The sequence below is a fragment of the Anastrepha obliqua genome, unplaced genomic scaffold (assembly GCF_027943255.1).
Source record: "Anastrepha obliqua isolate idAnaObli1 unplaced genomic scaffold, idAnaObli1_1.0 ptg000063l, whole genome shotgun sequence".
NCBI lineage: Eukaryota > Metazoa > Arthropoda > Insecta > Diptera > Tephritidae > Anastrepha > Anastrepha obliqua.
The window spans coordinates 116,266-125,000 of NW_026562202.1; the positions used below are offsets into that span (position 1 = coordinate 116,266).

Consider the following 8,735-nt stretch of genomic DNA (forward strand, 5'->3'; position numbering starts at 1 on the left):
AATGTAACGGCACGCGCCAAAAGACCACGCCAGAAATTAGCGGCACACAAAAATTGTAAACACCTTGGTATAGCGGCACTCACTTGAGCGTCCCACAATATACCAACAAGGTACACTTGTACACAAAGTACAGCCACGCGAACAGTGGCGTCACCAGCACAAACCGTAGTCACCTGAGCAATTGCTCGTAAACAATGCACCGCTATGGTACAGCTACGCACAACACACCACGCCGAAAAACAACGGCACGCCCGCAAAAGTTGTAAACAACTTAATGGAAAATTTCCAACGCTGTATCTAGCGGCACTCACACGCACGTACAATGTGTCTATAGCACGGAGTATATTGGCACTCACTGGAGTGTCCAACAAAACTACCGTACGGCACTTAATCACTCGTAAACAGTGTACAGCTACTACAAAGTAGCGTCACTCGCACAACGGCACTCACTAGCGCAATTAATTGTAAACACTGTACCGCTATGGTACAGCCACAACAATATTAGCGTCACTCGCACAACTGTAATACACCGGTACTCACACACGAATGTAACCGCAAAAGGAAATCACAAAAATCGCAAATCACCGCTTAGCACACGACACGTCCGCACTATTCAACAGTCAAACTGAGAAAGTAGATAGGGACAGTAGGAATCTCGTTAATCCATTCATGCGCGTCACTAATTAGATGACGAGGCATTTGGCTACCTTAAGAGAGTCATAGTTACTCCCGCCGTTTACCCGCGCTTACTTGAATTTCTTCACTTTGACATTCAGAGCACTGGGCAGAAATCACATTGTGTCAACACCCGTTAGGGCCATCACAATGCTTTGTTTTAATTAGACAGTCGGATTCCCCAAGTCCGTGCCAGTTCTGAATTGATTGTTAATTGATAATCGTTATAATTTAAAAGGAATATATATCGAATGATATAATTCCTTAAAAATTTTAGCAAGAAAGTTCCACAATTGGCTACGTAACTACTATCCGGGGAACAAGAATCGTAATTCTCTATTTACCCAGAACGAGTACATAAACCATGGTATTGCTTCCCAATCAAGCCCGACTATCTCAATCTTCAGAGCCAATCCTTATCCCGAAGTTACGGATCTAATTTGCCGACTTCCCTTACCTACATTATTCTATCGACTAGAGACTCTTCACCTTGGAGACCAGCTGCGGATATTGGTACGGCCTGTTGAGAAGTTTGCGTGACCCCACCATAAATTTTCAAGGTCCGAGGAGAAAATATCGACACAACAGTAAATGTCATGCTCTTCTAGTCCATCTACCATATCTCTCTTCGAAAGACTTCCATGGTAGTACGACTATAAAACAGAAAAGAAAACTCTTCCGATATCTCTCGACGGCTTCTTTATGGTCGTTCCTGTTGCCAGGATGAGCACAAGGCCCATTTTTAATAACAAACGGATACTCAACAGGTTACGGAATTGGAACCGTATTCCCTTTCGTTCAAAATAATTCAAGTATTTTAATTATTTTTAAATATATTTTTATTAATATTTTTTTTTATTAAAAACTTGAAAATTTTCGGCTTTCGCCTTGAACTTAGGACCGACTAACTCGTGATCAACCACTGTTCACACGAAACCCTTCTCCACTTCAGTCCTCCAAGGTCTCATTCGATTATTTGCTACTACCACCAAGATCTGTACCAATAGCGGCTCCATGCAGGCTTACGCCAAACACTTCTAAGCACACTATTGTACCCTCCTACTCACTAAAGTTTCAAAATTTATAAATCAATCGAAATTGTTTTATAAATCATCTACTTTAGCGGTAATGTATAGGTATACAACTTAAGCGCCATCCATTTTAAGGGCTAGTTGCTTCGGCAGGTGAGTTGTTACACACTCCTTAGCGGATTACGACTTCCATGTCCACCGTCCTGCTGTTTTAAGCAACCAACGCCTTTCATGGTATCTGCATGAGTTGTTAATTTAGGCACCGTAACATTACGTTTGGTTCATCCCACAGCGCCAGTTCTGCTTACCAAAAGTGGCCCACTGGGCACATTATATCATAACCTCAACCTTCATATCAAGAAAGGTGAGGTTCTTACCCATTTAAAGTTTGAGAATAGGTTAAAATCGTTTCGACCCTAAGGCCTCTAATCATTCGCTTTACCAGATAAGATTATTTTATATAATTTTTAAATGCACCAGCTATCCTGAGGGAAACTTCGGAGGGAACCAGCTACTAGATGGTTCGATTGGTCTTTCGCCCCTATACTCAATTCTGACAATCGATTTGCACGTCAGAACTGTTTCGGTCTTCCATCAGGGTTTCCCCTGACTTCAACCTGATCAAGTATAGTTCACCATCTTTCGGGTCACAGCATATATGCTCAAGGTACGCTCCAGTTAGAGGTATAAATAATAATAAATTATCATTATACATAACTATATGGAACGCCCCGGGATTGAATTAATTGACTATTTATTAAAAAATAGACTAAAAATTAATCCCATTATATTTAAGTTAAGTTAATTATGCCATTAAGTTTAATATAACTCAATGACTTGCACATATGTTAGACTCCTTGGTCCGTGTTTCAAGACGGGTCCCGAAGGTATCCTGAATCTTTCGCATTGTTAATCATATAAATGCATACAAATAAATATTAATATCATAGATATTAAATTTTTTGTAAAATTCAAAAAATGAATTTTAGCATTATATATAATAAAATCTATCAACACTTTATCAAATCATTAGTATTTATTTTATGTTAATATGCTTAAAAAGCAAATTAATTTAAATAAACTTAATATCACCAATGATCTTTTGATAAATACTTTATTATGTTAATAGATTACAATGTCCTTATATGAAAAAAATGCACATTATTTTTTTAATTATTTAATGATGAATTTTTCATAATGGATATTCAGGTTCATCGGGCTTAACCTCTAAGCAGTTTCACGTACTATTTAACTCTCTATTCAGAGTTCTTTTCAACTTTCCCTCACGGTACTTGTTTACTATCGGTCTCATGGTTATATTTAGTTTTAGATGGAGTTTACCACCCACTTAGTGCTGCACTATCAAGCAACACGACTCTTTGGAAATATCTTTCTAGTAATCATTAACGTTATACGGGCCTGGCACCCTCTATGGGTAAATGGCCTCATTTAAGAAGGACTTAAATCGTTAATTTCTCATACTAGATATTAAGATATTCCATACACTGCATCTCACATTTGACATATAGACAAAGTGACTTAGTGCTGAACTATTTTCTTTTCGCTCGCCGCTACTAAGAAAATCCTTGTTAGTTTCTTTTCCTCCCCTCATTAATATGCTTAAATTCAGGGGGTAATCCCATATGAGTTGAGGTTGTTTTAATATTCTTTTTTTATCTTCTCACAATTTAATAAAAAAATTATATCATCTTTTCATCTCTATTTTTCTTTTCTCCTTTTATATATTGTAAATATATAAAAATAATAATAATGTAAAATGAGGCAATCCTAGAATAAAAAATTTAATTTTTATGCTAGACATTCCTCCTTTTAATTACATATATAAATTATTATTTTATATATATATATAAATAATATGAAAATTTTTTGTAAAGAATACTTAGATTCAATATTTTCATCATTTCATTTTATTTGAGAGGATTTTTTTTTTTAAAGAATATATAATAAATAAAATTCATTATATATCTTTATTTTTTTTGCTATTAATATTATGAATTATTTAAAATCCAATAATATACACATTTGCTTAAATTCAATTATTTTTATAAAAGAATAAGCAACTTATTTAGCATAGTCTTACAACCCTCAACCATATGTAGTCCAAGCAGTACTTTAAAATTGAATTTAATATACATAACAGCATGGACTGCGATATGCGTTCAAAATGTCGATGTTCATGTGTCCTGCAGTTCACACGATGACGCACAGTTTGCTGCGTTCTTCATCGACCCATGAGCCAAGTGATCCACCGCTTAGAGTATTTTTTTATTTATTTTTATTTATAACAAATGTCAATTTTTTTTTGCATATATTAATTGAAAGAGTAAAATTAAATAATATTAATAATATATAAATTGATTTTCTTTCAATAATATATATCAAATATATTTAACTCTAAACATTTTTATTAAGTTGCGAATGTCTTAGTTCAACAATAATACAGTGGTGGTATTTATTATGATTCAATTATTTTGTATTTTTTTAATCATTTTATGTATATATAATAATATAATAAATATATACCACTTTTGTTATTGTGAACAAATTAACTTATCATTCAATCAAATGAATAATATGTACAACTTTTTATTTTCATGTTTAAAGGTTTTTAAAAGAAAAAAAATAAGAAAAAACATTACAAAATGTACCATCATATATTATATTTAATATGATATAATTGATGGATCACAAATTGAATGAAAAAGAATAAAAAGAATTATGGATTCCAAAATAATTATATAAATTTTTTTTTTTTTTTCTTTTTTTTTTTTTTTTTTTTTCTTTTTGTTCGTTTGTTTGCTTGTCTGTTTGTTTGTTTGTTTGTTTGTTTTTCTTACGGATATGGAACACAATAATGATCCTTCCGCAGGTTCACCTACGGAAACCTTGTTACGACTTTTACTTCCTCTAAATAATCAAGTTCGGTCAACTTTTGCGAAACAACCGTGACACACGAGGCGTCACAGTGATCACGTCCGGAGACCTCACTAAATAATTCAATCGGTAGTAGCGACGGGCGGTATGTACAAAGGGCAGGGACTTAATCAATGCGAGTTAATAACTCGCACTTACTGGGAATTCCAAGTTCATGTGAACAGTTTCAGTTCACAATCCCAAGCATGAAAGTGGTTCAGCGGTTTACCCGGACCTCTCGGTCTAGGAAATACACGTTGATACTTTCATTGTAGCGCGCGTGCAGCCCAGGACATCTAAGGGCATCACAGACCTGTTATTGCTCAATCTCGTTACTGCTAGACGCAATTTGTCCATTTAAGAAGCTAGTGTCCTTATAATGGGACAAACCAACAGGTACGACTCCACTTATATAAACACATTCAAACACTTGTACATTCAAGATGTACGCATGAAAGAAGGCTATATAAGTTTCAACATCATAATCCTGAAAGCATCTATTTAATATATTTGAGTCTCGTTCGTTATCGGAATTAACCAGACAAATCACTCCACGAACTAAGAACGGCCATGCACCACCACCCATAGATTCGAGAAAGAGCTATCAATCTGTCTTACACGCTTATGTTCGGACCTGGTAAGTTTTCCCGTGTTGAGTCAAATTAAGCCGCAGGCTCCACTCCTGGTGGTGCCCTTCCGTCAATTCCTTTAAGTTTCAGCTTTGCAACCATACTTCCCCCGGAGCCCAAAAGCTTTGGTTTCCCGGGAAGCGACTGAGAGAGCCATAGTAGTAGCTACACCCAATTGCTAGCTGGCATCGTTTATGGTTAGAACTAGGGCGGTATCTGATCGCCTTCGAACCTCTAACTTTCGTTCTTGATTAATGAAAACATCTTTGGCAAATGCTTTCGCTTAAGTTAGTCTTACGACGGTCCAAGAATTTCACCTCTCGCGTCGTAATACTAATGCCCCCAAACTGCTTCTATTAATCATTACCTCTTGATCTAAAAACCAATGAAAGTAGAACAGAGGTCTTATTTCATTATTCCATGCACAAAATATTCAGGCATTTGGAGCCTGCTTTAAGCACTCTAATTTGTTCAAAGTAATTGTACCGGCCCACAACAACACTCGATGAAGAGCACTGAAGTAGGTTTAAATAGGAGGAATATATAAAAAATACATTGTATTAATTATATATAAGAACTCCACCGGTAATACGCTTACATACATAAGGTAATGTACATACCACAATATATAGTTGTACTACCCGTATGAAGCACAAATTCAACTACGAACGTTTTAACCGCAACAACTTTAATATACGCTATTGGAGCTGGAATTACCGCGGCTGCTGGCACCAGACTTGCCCTCCAATAGGTCCTTGTTAAAGGATTTAAAGTGTACTCATTCCAATTACAGGGCCTCGGATATGAGTCCTGTATTGTTATTTTTCGTCACTACCTCCCCGAACTGGGAGTGGGTAATTTACGCGCCTGCTGCCTTCCTTAGATGTGGTAGCCGTTTCTCAGGCTCCCTCTCCGGAATCGAACCCTGATTCCCCGTTACCCGTTGCAACCATGGTAGTCCTAGATACTACCATCAAAAGTTGATAGGGCAGACATTTGAAAGATCTGTCGTCGGTACGGGACCATACGATCTGCAAGTTATCTAGAGTTCAACCAATTTAACGATCAAATGATCGCTTGGTTTTAGTCTAATAAAAGCACACGTTCCATAAGGTCCGTGTTTATATTGCATGTATTAGCTCTAGAATTACCACAGTTATCCAAGTAACTGTTAACGATCTATGGAACCATAACTGATATAATGAGCCTTTTGCGGTTTCACTTTTAATTTGTTTGTACTTAGACATGCATGGCTTAATCTTTGAGACAAGCATATAACTACTGGCAGGATCAACCAGAATAATATTTTTATTTATATATTTTTCTTTGTTTTTCATATTTGAAAATTTCATAAATTACGGTGTATATAAAAAGTAAAGGGGCGCGACCCCTTTAGCTTTTCTTATTAAAATTCAAAAACCGTTTTTTATGAAAAAGAATTTTCGTTCTCTATATATATATTTTATATAAAAATATAAGAACGATATTTCTTCTTAATATTTGCCAATTTTCAAATAATTTATCATTTTTAATAACATTTTACTTTTTTTTCAAATGCATTTTTAATGTAATAATTTCATATATTACATAATTTTTCTCTTTGAATTGAAATTAATAATTTCATAATTCTATTTTTTAATCATAAATATATATGATTGAAAAAATTTTCTCCTCTTTTCCTTTGTTTAAAATTTAATTTTTCTTATAAATTTTTGTTTTTCTTATTTTTTTCTCTTCATCATCTGTTTAATTTCCTGTATTTATACAAGAAACAAACAGTTGAGGATAATTTCTATGTAATGCTAGTATAGAATATAAAATTTTGAATTCAAAAATTTATTTCTATTTAAACTAACTATAGAAAACCAGGAATAAAATACAATAACACCAATATGCCATAACATGTTAGTATAGAATATAGATTCTTCATATATGTATATATATTCGAAAATTTTTTCTATTTAAACTAACGTATGGAAAACCAGGAATAAAATCATAATATTACCAGTTTAATATGGCTCAAATTCGAGTTTCATATAGTTATGATTCGATTTATATGCTTCAATATCATTGGTTAGTTAACTTTTGATATTTTCATATTATATCACATGCCTTCACCGTGAGTGTTTTTTGCCATGCACACCTCACATTGTCAAAAATGTATGGGAAAAATTCATTTCAATACATTTCAGTTTGATTTGAAATGTCTTTATTATATATTTTAGTGCCAATATGCCAAGGTTATATTCCATAAAATGTTAGTATAGAATATAGATTCTTCATATATGTATATATATTCGAGAATTTTTTTCTATTTAAACTAACGTATGGAAAACCAGGCATAAAATCACAATATTACCAGTTTAATATGGCTCAAATTCGAGTTTCATATAGTTATGATTCGATTTATATGTTTCAATATCATTGGTTAGTTAACTTTTGATATTTTCATATTATATCACATGCCTTCACCGTGAGTGTTTTTTGCCATGCACACCTCACATTGTCAAAAATGTATGGGAAAAATTCATTTCAATACATTTCAGTTTGATTTGAAATGTCTTTATTATATATTTTAGTGCCAATATGCCAAGGTTATATTCCATAACATGTTAGTATAGCTAATATGAATTCTTCATATATGTATATATATTCGAAAATTTTTTCTATTTAAACTAACGTATGGAAAACCAGGCATAAAATCACAATATTACCAGTTTAATATGGCTCAAATTCGAGTTTCATATAGTTATGATTCGATTTATATGCTTCAATATCATTGGTTAGTTAACTTTTGATATTTTCATATTATTTCACATGCCTTCACCGTGAGTGTTTTTTGCCATGCACACCTCACATTGTCAAAAATGTATGGGAAAAATTCATTTCCATACATTTCAGTTTGATTTGAAATGTCTTTATTATATATTTTAGTGCCAATATGCCAAGGTTATATTCCATAACATGTTAGTATTAGAATATAGATTCTTCATATATGTATATATATTCGAAAATTTTTTCTATTTAAACTAACGTATGGAAAACCAGGCATAAAATCACAATATTACCAGTTTAATATGGCTTAAATTCGAGTTTCATATAGTTATGATTCGATTTATATGCTTCAATATCATTGGTTAGTTAACTTTTGATATTTTCATATTATTTCACATGCCTTCACCGTGAGTGTTTTTTGCCATGCACACCTCACATTGTCAAAAATGTATGGGAAAAATTCATTTCAATACATTTCAGTTTGATTTGAAATGTCTTTATTATATATTTTAATGGCAATATGCCAAGGTTATATTCCATAAAATGTTAGTATAGAATATAGATTCTTCATATATGTATATATATTCGAGAATTTTTTTCTATTTAAACTAACGTATGGAAAACCAGGCATAAAATCACAATATTACCAGTTTAATATGGCTCAAATTCGAGTTTCATATAGTTATGATTC

The 8,735-nt window shown here is 33.2% G+C and overlaps 1 non-coding gene and 2 pseudogenes across 1 annotated transcript; all 3 read right to left on the bottom strand.

Annotated features, from left to right (window-relative positions):
• Positions 1–583: 583 nt before the first annotated feature.
• LOC129251674 (large subunit ribosomal RNA) lies at positions 584–3,363 on the bottom strand (annotated as a pseudogene).
• Positions 3,364–3,806: 443 nt separating this feature from the next.
• LOC129251673 (5.8S ribosomal RNA) lies at positions 3,807–3,987 on the bottom strand (annotated as a pseudogene).
• Positions 3,988–4,579: 592 nt separating this feature from the next.
• On the bottom strand, positions 4,580–6,570 carry LOC129251704 (small subunit ribosomal RNA). The gene has a single exon (XR_008583065.1). It is a non-coding gene; the product is annotated as a small subunit ribosomal RNA (ribosomal RNA).
• Between the last annotated feature and the right edge of the window lie 2,165 nt (positions 6,571–8,735).